The sequence below is a fragment of the Furipterus horrens genome, unplaced genomic scaffold (assembly GCF_987537825.1).
Source record: "Furipterus horrens unplaced genomic scaffold, mFurHor1.1.pri manual_scaffold_12, whole genome shotgun sequence".
NCBI lineage: Eukaryota > Metazoa > Chordata > Mammalia > Chiroptera > Furipteridae > Furipterus > Furipterus horrens.
Genome location: NW_028327182.1, coordinates 51,599,371 through 51,613,354, shown reverse-complemented (window position 1 = coordinate 51,613,354; position 13,984 = coordinate 51,599,371). Strand labels below are relative to the sequence as shown.

The 13,984-nt window shown below is 39.4% G+C and overlaps 1 protein-coding gene across 1 annotated transcript in view; it reads left to right on the top strand.

Annotated features, from left to right (window-relative positions):
• The window catches only part of SPRYD7 (SPRY domain containing 7), a 33,559-nt gene that overhangs the window by 8,042 nt on the left and 11,533 nt on the right, over positions 1 to 13,984 (top strand). The gene's annotated exons all lie outside the window — the stretch shown is intronic.

Here is a 13,984-nt window from a genome sequence, read left to right as displayed (position 1 = left end):
ATGAAAGGCATAAATTGTTTAAAAAATATGCTTTTCCCTGTTCTTTTTTTTATTACATTTTATAGATTATATTGTCACAATAGTTCCAATTTTTTCCTCTTTGCTCCCCCCCACCCGGCACCTCCCCCACCAGGCAATCCCTCCCTTCCCCAGTCCATGTCCATGGGTCATGCATGCAATCTCTCCTGTTTCGCCCTTTCCTATGTTACCGTTATTTTAGAGTTACTTCATTAATTGATTTTTTTTTTAAACAGTAAAAAAAGTAACTTCCCCCCACCTCAGACTTTAGACCCTTTATAATCTTATAGAGGACAGTAGGTGACGGTCTCCTGCTCTTCTAGCTGCTTCAAGCTGGGCGTGGTGGTCGCCCTACCTATCCTTGGGTCCAGAAATCCCTAATTTGAATGGAGATGTGGAGGGGAGGGTGGCCTTCCCACATGGGGAAAGATCTTGCAGACTCCAGGTCAGCTGGCTGTCCCCAGACAATGGCATGCTTTGTTTAACAGGCTGGCATCCTTGTTGTATTCTGGGGGCAACAGATTTAGGAACAGGGTTAGAAGGTATCATTCAATCCATAACCACTAGATTACAAAAGGCAGGTATTAATCTGTCAATGTCCCCAATTAGGGAAAAAAAAAAAAAAGAGGGGCTTCTTTGGAGAAAGGTGTGCCAGGAATATCATATCCATCCAGAACCCTTTTGTCCACTAAATTTAGCTTGGGCTGAGGGAAATATTTTGGTTTCCCCCCTCTTAGACCTTTGGGTCTTCTCTGTCTAAGCCATTGGAATATAAAAGAGAAACCTGTTTTAGGGTGAAGCCCACAGACCATCGCATTCTTCACCAACCCAGCCACTTCGTACAGCCAAACTGTTCAGTCTCAGGAGGCAGCGATGCAGACAGGATTAAGTGAGGCCTATATGTACAGACAATCACTCAGGTAGTGAGATCCTAGGCTTATATCCTTTGAAAACAGAAAACACATGTTAATTTATGTAATATAACCCACAAACCATTCTCTAGTTCTGTAAGCCTGTCTTAATGGGAACACATCCAGTTGCAAGGCATTTGACATTCTTGCCTGTAAATTAAGCATCTTTGATGATGTCACAGATCTAGTTTAACTTACAAATGCAAGATAACTTTAAATGAAAAAAGACTTTAACGATGGTTAGCTGTATTATAGTCTACCAATGGGCATTGTGATTTTCCTTGGGTCACGATTTTTCTCCCTAAGCTTACCCCCCTTGTCATTGAAGGGACTGTGTTAGGTCCATTATTAATTTATCCTGTTCATTTGCATGAACTCAACAAGAGCAACAAATGATCACTTCTGAACTTTAAGTCTGCTTTGCTGAAACTTATACACGGAACATTTAGGGTGACCTTCAGTCTGCCCTTCCAGGCCACGAAGTTGAGCCACGTACCTGCCATTCAGCCTTGTCTGTAGACACCTGTCTTTTCCAAGTCCTTCAGGTTTTCCGTTGTGCTTTAAGGTCCCTTTTAGCCATCTCTCAGGAAAGCAACCTTCATTCCTTCCCTGGAAAGACTGCCATGGACCGCACATCCAACCTAGGTCCCAGGCCTTTTTCCTCATGGGCTTTTTACTACCTTCTGAGATCACCCTTGGTTCCTCAGGGCTTTTGGTAACAACCAGAGCCCAGGCATGTCTTTTTTAGGCATGACATTCCAGTCAAAATCTTGGTCGACAAGACCTCTATTAAAAACTGGTCTTATTATTTTCATGCAAAGAACCTTATGTCACTACTTGCTTCTTCTGGGTGCCAATTTTTGGAGCGATCAGGTAGGGAGAAAGATATACAGTGTGAAGGAAAATCTTTGTCCTTCTAATATTCACTGGAATTGAGTTTCCATTCTTTATATTTTCTCTTTTTTTTTTCTCTCTTTCCCCCACTAAAGAGAGAAAGAGAAGAAGAAAAAATTGTTTGTTTGTTAGTTTATCTATTACATCTGTCCCACATTTTTATTTTCTATTGCTTCCCCACTCCCTGCCCACCCTTTCTCCCACAGTCAGTCCCCACCCTGTTGTCCATATCCATGGGTCATTTATACATGTTCTTTGACTAGACACTTCCCCTTCTTTTGCCCTCTCTCCCTCCCATCTCCCCCTTGTTATTGTTAGTCTACTCCTTGTTTACATACCTCTGGTTCAGTTTTGCTCATTGGTTTGTGTTGTTCATTAGTGTCCCGTAATAGGTGATAGCATAAGGTATTTTTCTTTCGTTGCCTGGCTTATTTCGCTAAGCATAATTCTCTCCAGTTCCATCCATGTTGTTGCAAATGGTAGGAGTTCCTTCTTTCTTTCTGCTATGTAGTACTCCATTGTGTAAATGTACCACAGTTTTTTGATCCACTCATCTACAGACGGGCACTTAGGTTGTTTCCAGCACTTGGCTATTGTGAATTGTGCTGCTATGAACATAGGGGTGCATAGACTCTTTTGGATTGGTGTTTCAGAATTTTTCAGATATAGTCCTAGCAATGGAATTGTTGGTTCGAAAGGCAGTTCCATTTTTAGTTTTTTGAGGAAATTCCATACTGTTTTCCATAGTGGCTGCACCAGTCTGCATTCCCACCAGCAGTGCACCAGGGTTCCCTTCTCTCCGCATCCTCGCCAGCACGCATTGTTTGTTGATTTGTTGATGATAGCCATTCTGACTGGTGTGAAGGTGGTACCTCATTGTGGTTTTTATTTGCATCTCTCTGATGGCTAGTGATGTTGAACATCCTTTCATATGTCTATGAACCTTCTTCTGTATGTCCTCTTTGGAGAAATGGTTGTTCAGATCCTTTGTCCATTTTTTATTGGGTTGTCTGTCTTCTTGGTGTTGAGTTGTATAAGTTCTTTATATATTTTGGAGATCAATCCCTTGTCTGAGGTATTATTGGCAAATATATTTTCCCATACAGTTGGTTCCCTTTTCATCTTTCTGATGTTTTCTTTTGCTGAGCAGAAACTCTTAAGTTTGATGTAGTCCCATTTGTTTATTCTTTCCTTTATTTCCCTTGCCTTAGGAGATATGTCAGTGAAAATGTTGCTACTTGGGATATCTGAAATTTTCCTGCCTATGTTTTCTTCTAGGACTTTTATGGTGCCACAACTTACATTTAAGTTTTTGATCCATCTTGAGTTTATTCTGGTGTGTGGTGTAAGTTGGTGGTGTAGTTTTATTTTTTTGCATGTCCCTGTCCAGTTTTCCCAACACCATTTGTTGAAGTGGCTCTTTTCACTCCAGTTTATGTTCCTACCCCATTTGTCAAATATTAGTTGACCATATAGACCTGAGTTTATTTCTGGGCTCTCTATCCTGTTCCATTGATCTATATGTCTGTGTTCTTATGCCAGTACCAGACTGTTTTGATTACCGTGGCCTTGTAGTATAGTTTGACATCAGGTATTGTGATTCCTACTACTGTGTTCTTCTTCCTCAAGATTGCTGTGGCTATTTGGGCTCTTTTTTGGTTCCATATAAATTTTTGAAGTATTTTTCCTAGGTCTGAGAAATATGTCATTGGTATTTTAATAGGGATTGCATTGAATCTGTAAATTGCTTTGGGAAGTATGGACATTTTAATGATGTTGATTCTTCCCATCCATGAACATGGTATATGTTTCCATTTATTTATATCTTCCTTAATTTCTTCCTTCAGTGTTATGTAGTTTTGTGGGTAAAAGTTTTTTACCTCTTTGGTTAAGTTTATTCCTAGGTACTTCATTTTTCTTGTTGCTATGGTATATGGGATTTTTCTTTTAGCTTCTATCTCTGATGTTTTATTGTTGGTGTACAGAAATGCCTTCGATTTCTGAATATTGACTTTATACCCTGCTGTTTTGCCGAATTCACTTATTAGGTCAAGTAGTTTTTTCATGGAGTCTATAGGGTTTTCTATGTACACTATCATGTCGTCTGTAAATAACGACAGTTTTACTTCCTCTTTTCCAATTTGGATGCCTTTTATTTCTCTTCCTTGTCTGATTGCTGTGGCTAGAACTTCTAAGACTATGTTGAATAGGAGTGGAGAGAGTGGACATCCTTGTCTTGTTCCTGATCTCAGGGGGAATGCTTTCAGTTTTTGTCCATTGAGTATGATGTTGGCTTCCAGTTTCTCATATATGGCCTTTATTATGTTGAGGTATGCTCCCTCTATTCCCATTTTGCTGAATGTTTGTATCATAAATGGGTGTTGTACTTTGTCAAATCCTTTTTCTGCATCTATTGATATTACCATGTGTTTTTTTTTCTTTCATTTTGTTTATGTGGTGTATTACATTTATTGATTTGCGAATATTAAGCCAACCTTGCATCCCTGGGATGAATCCCACTTGATCGTGGTGTATAATCCTTTTAATGTGTTTTTGGATCTGGTTTGCCAATATTTTGTTGAGGATTTTAGCATCTATGTTCATCAGTGATATTGGCCTGTAGTTTTCTTTCTTTGTTGTATCTTGACCTGGTTTGGGGATTAGGGTAATACTGGCTTTATAGAATGTGTTTGGGAGTTTTTCCTCTTTTTGGATTTTTTGGAATAGTCTGAGAAGGATAGGAGTTATTTCTTTCTTAAATGTTTTGTAAAATTCACCTGTGAAGCCATACGGTCCTGGGTTGTTGTGTGCCGGAAGTTTTTTGATTACTGCTTCAATTTCGCTGGTTGTTATTGGTCTGTTAAGGCTTTCTGCTTCTTCTTGATTCAGTTTTGGCAGATTATATGTTTCCAGAAATTTGTCCATTTCATCTAGGTTGTCACATTTCTTGTGGTACAGATGTTCATAGTAGTTTCTTACAATCGTTTGTATTTCTATGGTATCGGTTGTGATTTCTCCTCTTTCATTTCTGATTTTATTTATTTGGGTCTTCTCTCTGTTTTTCTTGTTGAGCCTGGTTAGAGGCTTGTCGATTTTGTTTATCTTTTCAAAGAACCAGCTTCTACTTTTGTTGATCTTTTGAATTGTTAGTCTCTGTGTCATTTAATTCTGCTCTAATCTTGATGATTTTCTTTCTTCTGTTTGCTCTGGGCTTGTTTTTCTTCTAGTTGTTGAAGCTGTAGGGTTAGATTTTTTATTAGAGATTTTTTTATCCTTTTTAGGTAGGCCTGTATTGCTATGACCTTTCCTCTCAGGACTGCTTTCGCTGTATTCCACAGGTTTGGGGTTGTTGTGTGTTTGTTATCATTTGTTTCCAGAAAGTTTTTGATTTCTTCCTTGATGTCGTTGTTAACCCACTTATTATTTAATGGCATCTTATTCATTCTCCATGAGTTTGAATGTTTTTGAGTTTTTTCCTTAAAGTTGATTTCCAATTTTAAGCCATTGTGATCTGAGAAGATGCTTGATATAATTTCAATTTTCTTGAATTTGTTGGTTTGTTTTGTGTCCTATCATGTGGTCTATCTTTGAAAATGTTCCATGTACACTTGAAAAGAATGTATATTTTGCTTCCTTGGGGTGAAATGTTCTATATATATTGACTAAGTCCATTTGGCCCAGTGTGTTGTTTAATGCCTCAATATCTTTGGTGTTTCTTTGCTTTGAAGATCTGTCTATTGTTGACAATGGTGTGTTAAAATCTCCTACTATGAATGTGTTGTAGTGTATATCCTTCCTGAAGTCTTTCAAAATTGTCTTTACATATTTGGGTGCTCCTATGTTGGCTGCATATATGTTTATAATGGTTATATTTTGTTGATTGATGTGTCCTTTAAGTATTATGTAATGTCCTTCTTTGTCTCTTTTTATGACCTTTGCTTTGAAGTCTGTTTTGTCTGATATAAGTATTGCTACCCCAGCTTTTTTTTTTTCTGTCCATTTGCTTGATAAACTTTGTTATATCCCTTCACTTTCAGTCTGTGTAAATATTTTGTTTTGAGGTGTGTCTCCTGTAGGCAGCAGATATGTGGGTCCTGTTTTTGTATCCATTCTGCTACCCTATGTCTTTTAATTGGAGCATTTAATCCATTTACATTTAAGGTTATTATTGACAGGTATTTATTCACTTCCCTTTGTACTTGTGTTCCTCTCCTTCTCTTGTTTTCTTCTTTTTCTTACAGCATTCCCTTTAGCATATCTTGCTCTGCAGGTTTGGTGGAGATGTATTCTTTTAGTCTTCCTTTGTCTGAGAAACTCCTTATTTCACCTTACACTTTAAATGAGAGCCTTGCTGGGTAGAGTATTCTTGGTTGTAGGCCTTTGTTTTTCATTGCTTGAAATATTTTTTGCCATTCTCATCTGGCTTGTAGTATTTCTGTTGGGAATTCAGTTGCTAGCCTTATCGGAGCTCCCTTGTATATTATTTGCTGTTTTTCTCTTGCTGCTTTTAGGATTCTTGCTTTGTCTTTGAATGTTGCCATTTTAATTATGATGTGTCTTGGGGTGGGCCTATTTGGGTTTATCTTCCTTGGGACCCTCTGTGCGTCCTGGATTTGCATAACTTTTCCTCTCATCAAGTTAGGAAAATTTTCTATCATTACTTTTTCATTCAGATCTTCTCTCCCTTTTACTTCCTCTTCTCCCTCTTGTATCCCTATGATTCTAATGTTCTTTTGTCTCATGTTGTCCTGCAGTTTTCTTAAACTCTCCTCGTTCTTTTTTAATCTTTTATCATTTTGTTGTATTGTCTGGGAATTTTTTTCTACATTGTCCTCTAACTCACTGATCTGATCCTTTGCTTCGTTTAGCCTGCTTTTGGTTGATTCTACTGTGTTCTTCAGGTGAGAGATTATATTCTTCATTTCTTCCTGGTTCTTATTGATATTTTCTATTTCTCTTTTTATGCTGGTGTAGTTCTCCAAAAGTTCCTTGTAGCTCCTCTGCAGTTCTTTGTAATTTCCTTGGAGTTGTTGGTAATTTTCCCGAAGTTTGTTGTAATCTTCTTTGAAGTTGTCAAGGTCATTAAGTTTCATAATAATCATTTTTTTGAATTCCGTGTCTGATAGTTGGCTTATGTCTGTTTTGTCTATCTGGGAATTCCTCTTTTCCTTTCATTGGGAGGTTGTTTCTGCATCTCCTCATGTTGAATTCTTCTTGTTTGTTTTTGTTTATTAGATTTGTCTGCTCTGATTTTTCACTTTCGTGATATGAGATTCTTTATAGGAGATCCGGGGGATTCAGTGCTGCAGTTTCTTTGATCTTCTGAGCCTGATGCTCTTGTGTTGCCCTTTATGTTGTTTGTTTAATCTGTCTGGTTGTATTTCAGCTACTCTTTAGTGGGTCTTTTCCTCTGGTTAGTTGATTGAAAGTCACTCTCCCCACCTTGTCTTGAGTTCTTTTGTGGAGGTGCTGTTAAAACGTAATCACACAACCCAGGCAAGAAACCCACACCCTCCAAAATCTCCCCCAACCACAATCCCACTATCGGCTGCAAATGAGCCAGTATTAATATCCTTGTAGAGATATTAAGACTCTTATTTCATAGGAGAAACAGTTAGGAGTTGTTTTAAATGAAGGAAGGGTGATTTTTGAAAGGGAAGGTGATAGAGTATTAATATTAGCAATTGGGGTCAAGGCTATGCAAGACAGCAATTAACATTTACACTGTAAATGAAAAGGAGGAGAGGATTGCAGTATGGAGTGAGAAAGTGGAAATGTATAGTATTAGGTTTATATAGTAGTTATATGCTGTATGTTTAGTGTGGAAGGGTGCATAGACACAACAGACATCCAAGCAGACAGACGACCAAAAATTGAAGCAGCGGGATATGAGGGTTAGAAGGTAGGAAACAGATTAGAGAAAGAGTTTTTCAAGAATAAAAATACAGAATAGAAAATAGCCAGAAAGAGAGAGAGAGAGGAAAGAGAGAGAGAAATTAGAGAAGGGGAAGGTAGGAAAGAGAAGGAAAGAAGAAGAGGAGGGAGAAGAGGGAGGGGAATAAATTAAAATTAAAAAAGTTAAAAGATTAAAAAATGATATAAAATAGATAGAAAGAAAGAGAGAATAGAGAGAGAGAGAGGAATAATAGTTGGGAAAGGGAAGAAAAAAGAAATGAATGGAAGGGAGAGGAGGGCAAAATAAAGAAAAATATTAATAAAATTAAAAGTACTTAGAAGTAAAGAAGAAGAAGAAGGAGGGAGGAAGAGACTAAGGGGGAGGGAAGGAAATAAAAAGAAAGGAAGAGGAGAGTAAAGAGGGAGAAAATTGAAATTAAAAAATTGAGAGATAGGATGAAGGAGAGAAATGCAAGAGAGAGAGAAAGGAGAAGGGGGTAGGGAGGAAAGAGAAAAAGGATAAGAAGAGGAGGGAGAAGAAGGAGGGGGATAGATTAAGATTAAAATTGAAAAACTAAAAGATTAAAAAGTAAAGTAGAGTAGAGAGAAAGAGAATAACGAGAGAGAGAGAAGAAAAGGGAAAGGGAAGAGAAAAAAACTAATGGAGAGAGAAGGGGGACAAAATAAAGAAATTTAATAAAATTAAAAGTACTTAGCACAAAAGAAGGAAAGAAAGAGAAAAGAAAGGGAGGAAGGATGAGGATAAGGGGGAGGGAAGGAAATAAGACAGGAAGAGAAAGGAAAGGGAAAAATTTAAAATTAAATTAAAGAATAGGTGGAAGGAGAGACATGCTAAAGAAAGGAGGGAAGAGGAGGGGAGAGTAGAAGAGGAGAGAATAAGAAAGAAAGGGAGGGGCAGTAAGAGAGAGTGTGAGAAATAAAAGAATGAAAGGATTTTAATTCAATTCAACTTTTAGGCAGTCTCTAGGTTTTTTATTTTTGTTGTTTTTTGTTTTTTCTTCCTTCCTGGATCTGCCCCTGGTCAAAATTCCATAGGTTTCAAATCTTTTCTGGTTGTTTGGCTGGCTGTGGGAAGATCCTGCTTTATTCTGGGGTTGCTAATCTTATTCGTGGCCTACTGCCACTCTGCTGTGAGCTGCGTTTAGTTGTTTCCTCCTATGTCTCCTTCAGCCCTCCTCAGGCTGGTCCGGGAGCCCTCCTCAGGCTTGTCCAGCAACACCTTCCCACTGTTAGGCCAGCTTGTGCCTGTCAGGAATCTCTCCCCTGCCTCTAGTCATGTCTCTATTCCCAAGCTACAGCTTCCGTTCGCTTCCCAGTCTATATGTCTTCGTGCGCTACCTCTCTCCCTGTCCCAAAACCATCCCTTTGTTATGCAGAACTCTGGAGCGATTGGTCAGAGTGCCGGGCCCAGTGGTGCTCTTGGTGCTCTTCTGCCTAGGAGCTCTCCCCAAGTCTGGAGCTCCACAGCAGCTTTCCTGCGTGGGCTCTTTTCCTTGCCCCAAAACTGTCTCTATTCCCTAGCTACAGCTTCCGCTCACTTCACTGTCTATACACCTGCGTGCCCTATCTCCCTCCCCGCCCCAACACTGTCCCTTTGTTCTGCAGGACTCTAGTGTGATGGGTCAAAGCTCTGGGCCGAGCAGCGCTCTCCTGCCTAGGAGTTCTCCACCCACCCCCATCTGGTGTTCTGCAGTGGCCCTTCCGTGAAGGTCCCTCTCCCCTCCCCAAAACAGTCTCCATTCCTGAGCCACAGCCTCCGCTCGCCTCCCCGCCTACATGCCTGTGCGCGCACTACCTCTCTCCCTGCCTCCAAACTGTCCCCCTACTCCGCAGGACTCTAGCGCCACAGGTCAAAGCGCCGGGCCCAGCAGCACTCTCCTGCCCAGGAGCTTTCCCCCTGTCCGGAGTTCTGCAGTGGCTCTCCCGTGTGGGCCTTTCTTCTTGCCCCAAAACTGTATTCCCAAGCTACAGCTTCCTTTGGCCTCCCTGTCCACATGCCTGCATGCACTACCTCTCTCCTTGCCCCCAAACCATCCCTTTGTTCTGTGGGATTCTAGCGCAATCGCTCAAGGCGCCAGGGAGAGCGATGCTCTCCTGCCCAGTTCTCCCCCAGTCTGGAGTTTCACAGTGGCTCTCCCGCATGTGCCCATCTCCTTGCCCCAAAACTGTCCCTTTGTTCTGTAGGGCCTTAGCACGAGTGCTACCTGTGCCCCTGAATGCCGAGCTTTCCATCAGGGGTTACAGTCAAGGAGGTTTCCCCCTAGACTCAGGTCACAGTTTCTCCCAGTCCTGGTTGTTCACTGTTCTCCCATGCCTCTGGCTTTTTCAGCCAAATCCGCTCCCTAACTCCCTATGAGACTTCATTGGTCAGTGTGCCCCTAGCAGGGGGAGCCTCCAAGCAGCTCCCGGCTAACAAGCCCTCGGGCGTGGTATGGCAGACGCACCGGGTCCCGGAGCGACACAGCCTGTATTGCGCAGTAGACCCCTACGCCCCCCTCCATGCTGCTCCTATGCTCCCCTCCCTGTTCACGCTATCCAAAATCTACACTCAGTCACTCCTCTCCGCGTTCGCTCCTGAAGTCCCTCTGTAACAGGAACGAGCAGAGAACACTGCCCCTACTCTGCCGCCATCTTCCTAAAATCTCCCTGTTCTTTTTGAATACTTAGTTCTGTATTTGTAGATCATTGCCATATGTTCGTAACATGGAACACGTTATTCAAATGGTTATTTCTTTCAAGAGAATCTTGAAGTCAAGTTGATGTTGTCAACCTGTTTACACTAAAAGATGAAATTCAAACATGAGAAAGGATAATCTATAACAAATGTTTTTCTCTGTTAATGTACTGGATGTCTGTGTGTTATTCTTGTCTTTCTATTTCATTCATTGAGATGACTGATACCACAAATTGCCAGAGTTAAGAATGTCATTTTTAGGCTGTTAGCATTATTAAATTAGACTGTGATTTTCATATCCATTTGATAAGAGGAGGACTAAAAAAGATGAAGTATATGCAGAATCAAGAAAAATAAAACATTACTTAGCCATTTTAAGTTTACCTTCCTAGTTCAAACACTTGAAAACACCTTTCATCAAATTGCTGAGTGTCATTGGAAAGTAGAATGGATTATAAAATAGGAAAAATTTTCATATGTGTAGAATTTCAGTCATTTACCATTCTCTGAGGAGAAATCAAGAATAAGAAACTTTCAACATCCAACCAAATGATTATATTCATATAATAATCATATGTATTAATGGCCTACTACAGCACTAGGAAGGCGTATCTGAAACAGTTTATACTTATTTTTCCTTTATAAACAATTTTGATAAAGATCAAATTACATTCTAAGATTACATTTTTCACTTTAATTTTAGAGAATTTAATAAACACTTCCATAGCATTTATTATGGGACAGGTGTTGTTTTAGGTGCCTGTCAAGGATTAAATTGTTTAATCCTCATAATGAGCCTATGAAATAGGTAGTATTATTATCACCATTTTACAGGTTAGGAGAAGTAACTTCTTTTACAGGGTGATCCCAGTGTGAAAATACAGTAGTCCCTCTGTATATCGCGTTTCACTTATCGTGGCCTCACTGTATCACGGGATTTTAAAAAATATTATATTTAATTATTTATCGTGGATTTTTTGCTATATCGCCGGATTTTGTAGTACTGTATACATATGTTGTTAAAGTTACGTAGGTTTAAGAGTGTAGAATATGTTTAAGAACATAGGTAGTGTTTATAAAAGTGTGGAAAAGGTTAATAAGGGAATGGGAAAGGTTAAGGGACTGGGAATGGTTTATAAGTGTGCGGGAAGGGTTTATAAAGCCTTAAAATATATATAAATACTAGAATAAATGTAAGGTTCCTACTTCGCAGATTTTCACCTATTGCGAGGGGGCGTCTAGAACATAATACCCACGATAAGTGAGGGAATACTGTACAGATGGTTTAATTTCAGAGTCTGTTTACTAAACCTGCAAACAATTATTGGTAAATGCATCGTTATGTCAAAATCAAAACTAATGTCTAGATCATATAAAAGGACAGATTAAGTTAGAAAACACTTGAACCAAATGATGGGGTGTGGGATTCTCACATCCTTTCTCACTTCTTTCTTTGGTATTGGGATGTATTGGGATTTTGCTGTTATACTTGCTTACTTGCAGTAGGTTATGTTGCCACCAAGTGGTGAAGGGTGCCTGGATTATGACCTGATCTGAACTGCTAGAATTTCCTGTAGTCCTATAAAAAGAGTAGCACTTTGCATTTTATGTAATTACGTTTTTGTTTTTTAAATGAAAATAGACCTCTTCATTTAAAAAGCTAATCCTAGCTATTGGTTAGCTTTATTATTATATTTAAATACCTAAACTGAAATCAAACAAAGGCAATCAGTATCCTTCTCAATATTCCTTAGCTTTTAATAAATTAATTTTTAACTTTGGCTTTGCTAAGATTTGAACAGACTATTTTATAACACTTAATACATTGACTTAGCTGAGCCTTTGCCAAAAGTGGGAAAGTCAAGACTATGTCATCTGTATAATCTTTTTTTATCTTCAAAAAGCTTTTAAATTGATACAGTTTCTCCACAGTCTGAAATCTTTCAAGTGGTTGCTTCTTGGTCTGCAATTATATCTCTGTTGAAAAATCTCTGCTGTCTATTCTCAGTTCTTCCAAGGAAAGCTCTCTTTTTGTCATCAGTCAGTAACTATTGTATTAGGTTTTAAGGAGCATTTTAAAAGTTTAAAATTACATGCCAGTTAAGAATAAGTATTCCAAAACTATACTACATAGGTATAAATCCCATCTCTGCCACTTTCCAACTGTACAGCCTTAGGTAAATTATTTAACCTCTTTGTGCTATCGTTGTTGTGAGGATTAAATGAATAAATATGAAGTGCCTAGAATAGTGCTTGGGATCTGCTTCCAACCATTTTAATAATAATAATAATAATAATTGTTATTGTGATATTTATACCACTAATAATGCACAAAGTAATATTTTTATTCCAGTGTTTAAAAAAAATATTTTGAACTGTTGTGTTTCTATTTTTCAACTTGATAGTGATAATCAATTACAGTTGATACTTGTGCAATATGGGGGTTATGGGCACGGACCTCCTGCACATTCAAAAGTCCATATATAACTTTTGACTCCCCCCAAATTTAGTTGCCCTTCAGTGTCTATGGGTTACTGGTTCTAGGACTGCCCATGGATACTGAAATCAACAAATGCTCAAATCCCCTATATTAAATGGCAGAGATCAATACATATGGTTGACCCTCCATATCTACAACTTCCAACCACAGATTGAAAACATTACTTGTATTTATTGAAGAAAATCTGCATATAAGAGACCTGCATAGTTCAAACCATATTGTTCTAGGGTCAACTGTATATTTAGTTATAAATCCTAGTTTTACTTTGCTAATACACTTGATGTATCTGAAACCAAAGTGAAGAAATACAGAAATGCATGATTTCTTTTTGGAAACAAGTTATATAAAGACACTTCTTCACAACTTGAGAACAATGGAAGTTAGTAAGCACTACTGGTGAAAACTTGATTGTTTCCTCCACTTCAAATCAAATTCTGCACATTCAGATCAAATTCTGCAAATTCTAAAACACACACAGGAGACTTCTGGCCAAGATGAAGGCCTAGACTGATATGTTCTGTCTCCCTCCACAACTAAGAAGGGGAATACAACTACCGCAAAACCAGAAATAACCAGTAGTTCCAGAAAATAAATGGAGGTCCAATGTACAAAGTTATAAAGAAGTGGTGCTCATCCAGATAGGTAGGGGGGGCGAAGCCAGGGCGGAGAGGTCAAGCTGTGCTGGCGGCGGCAGCTGCAGTAATGGCCATGGGACGGTGGTAAGCACAGATACCCGTATTTAAAAAGAGGGAAGAAACACCTGGCTTCAGACCAGACCTGTCAGCTTGCGATTCCAATGCCGGGGAAGGCAGACCTCCATTGCCTTGGACTGTGAGGCCCAGAGGAGGTGGGGACAGAGGAGGAGGCTCCCAGTCTCTCAGCAGAGAGTGAATGGCAGGAATTCATCTTGGACCCCTGCCCCCACACAAAATGCCACAGCATGGTGAGAAGGATCGCCCAGTTATGACGAGTGCACAGGGCTCCACCTCCTATAGTGTAGGAGGTGTGACAGCCCTGCCCAGGAAGCAAAGGTAAACACAAAACTGTCAGGATGGCACAGATCATGATAGA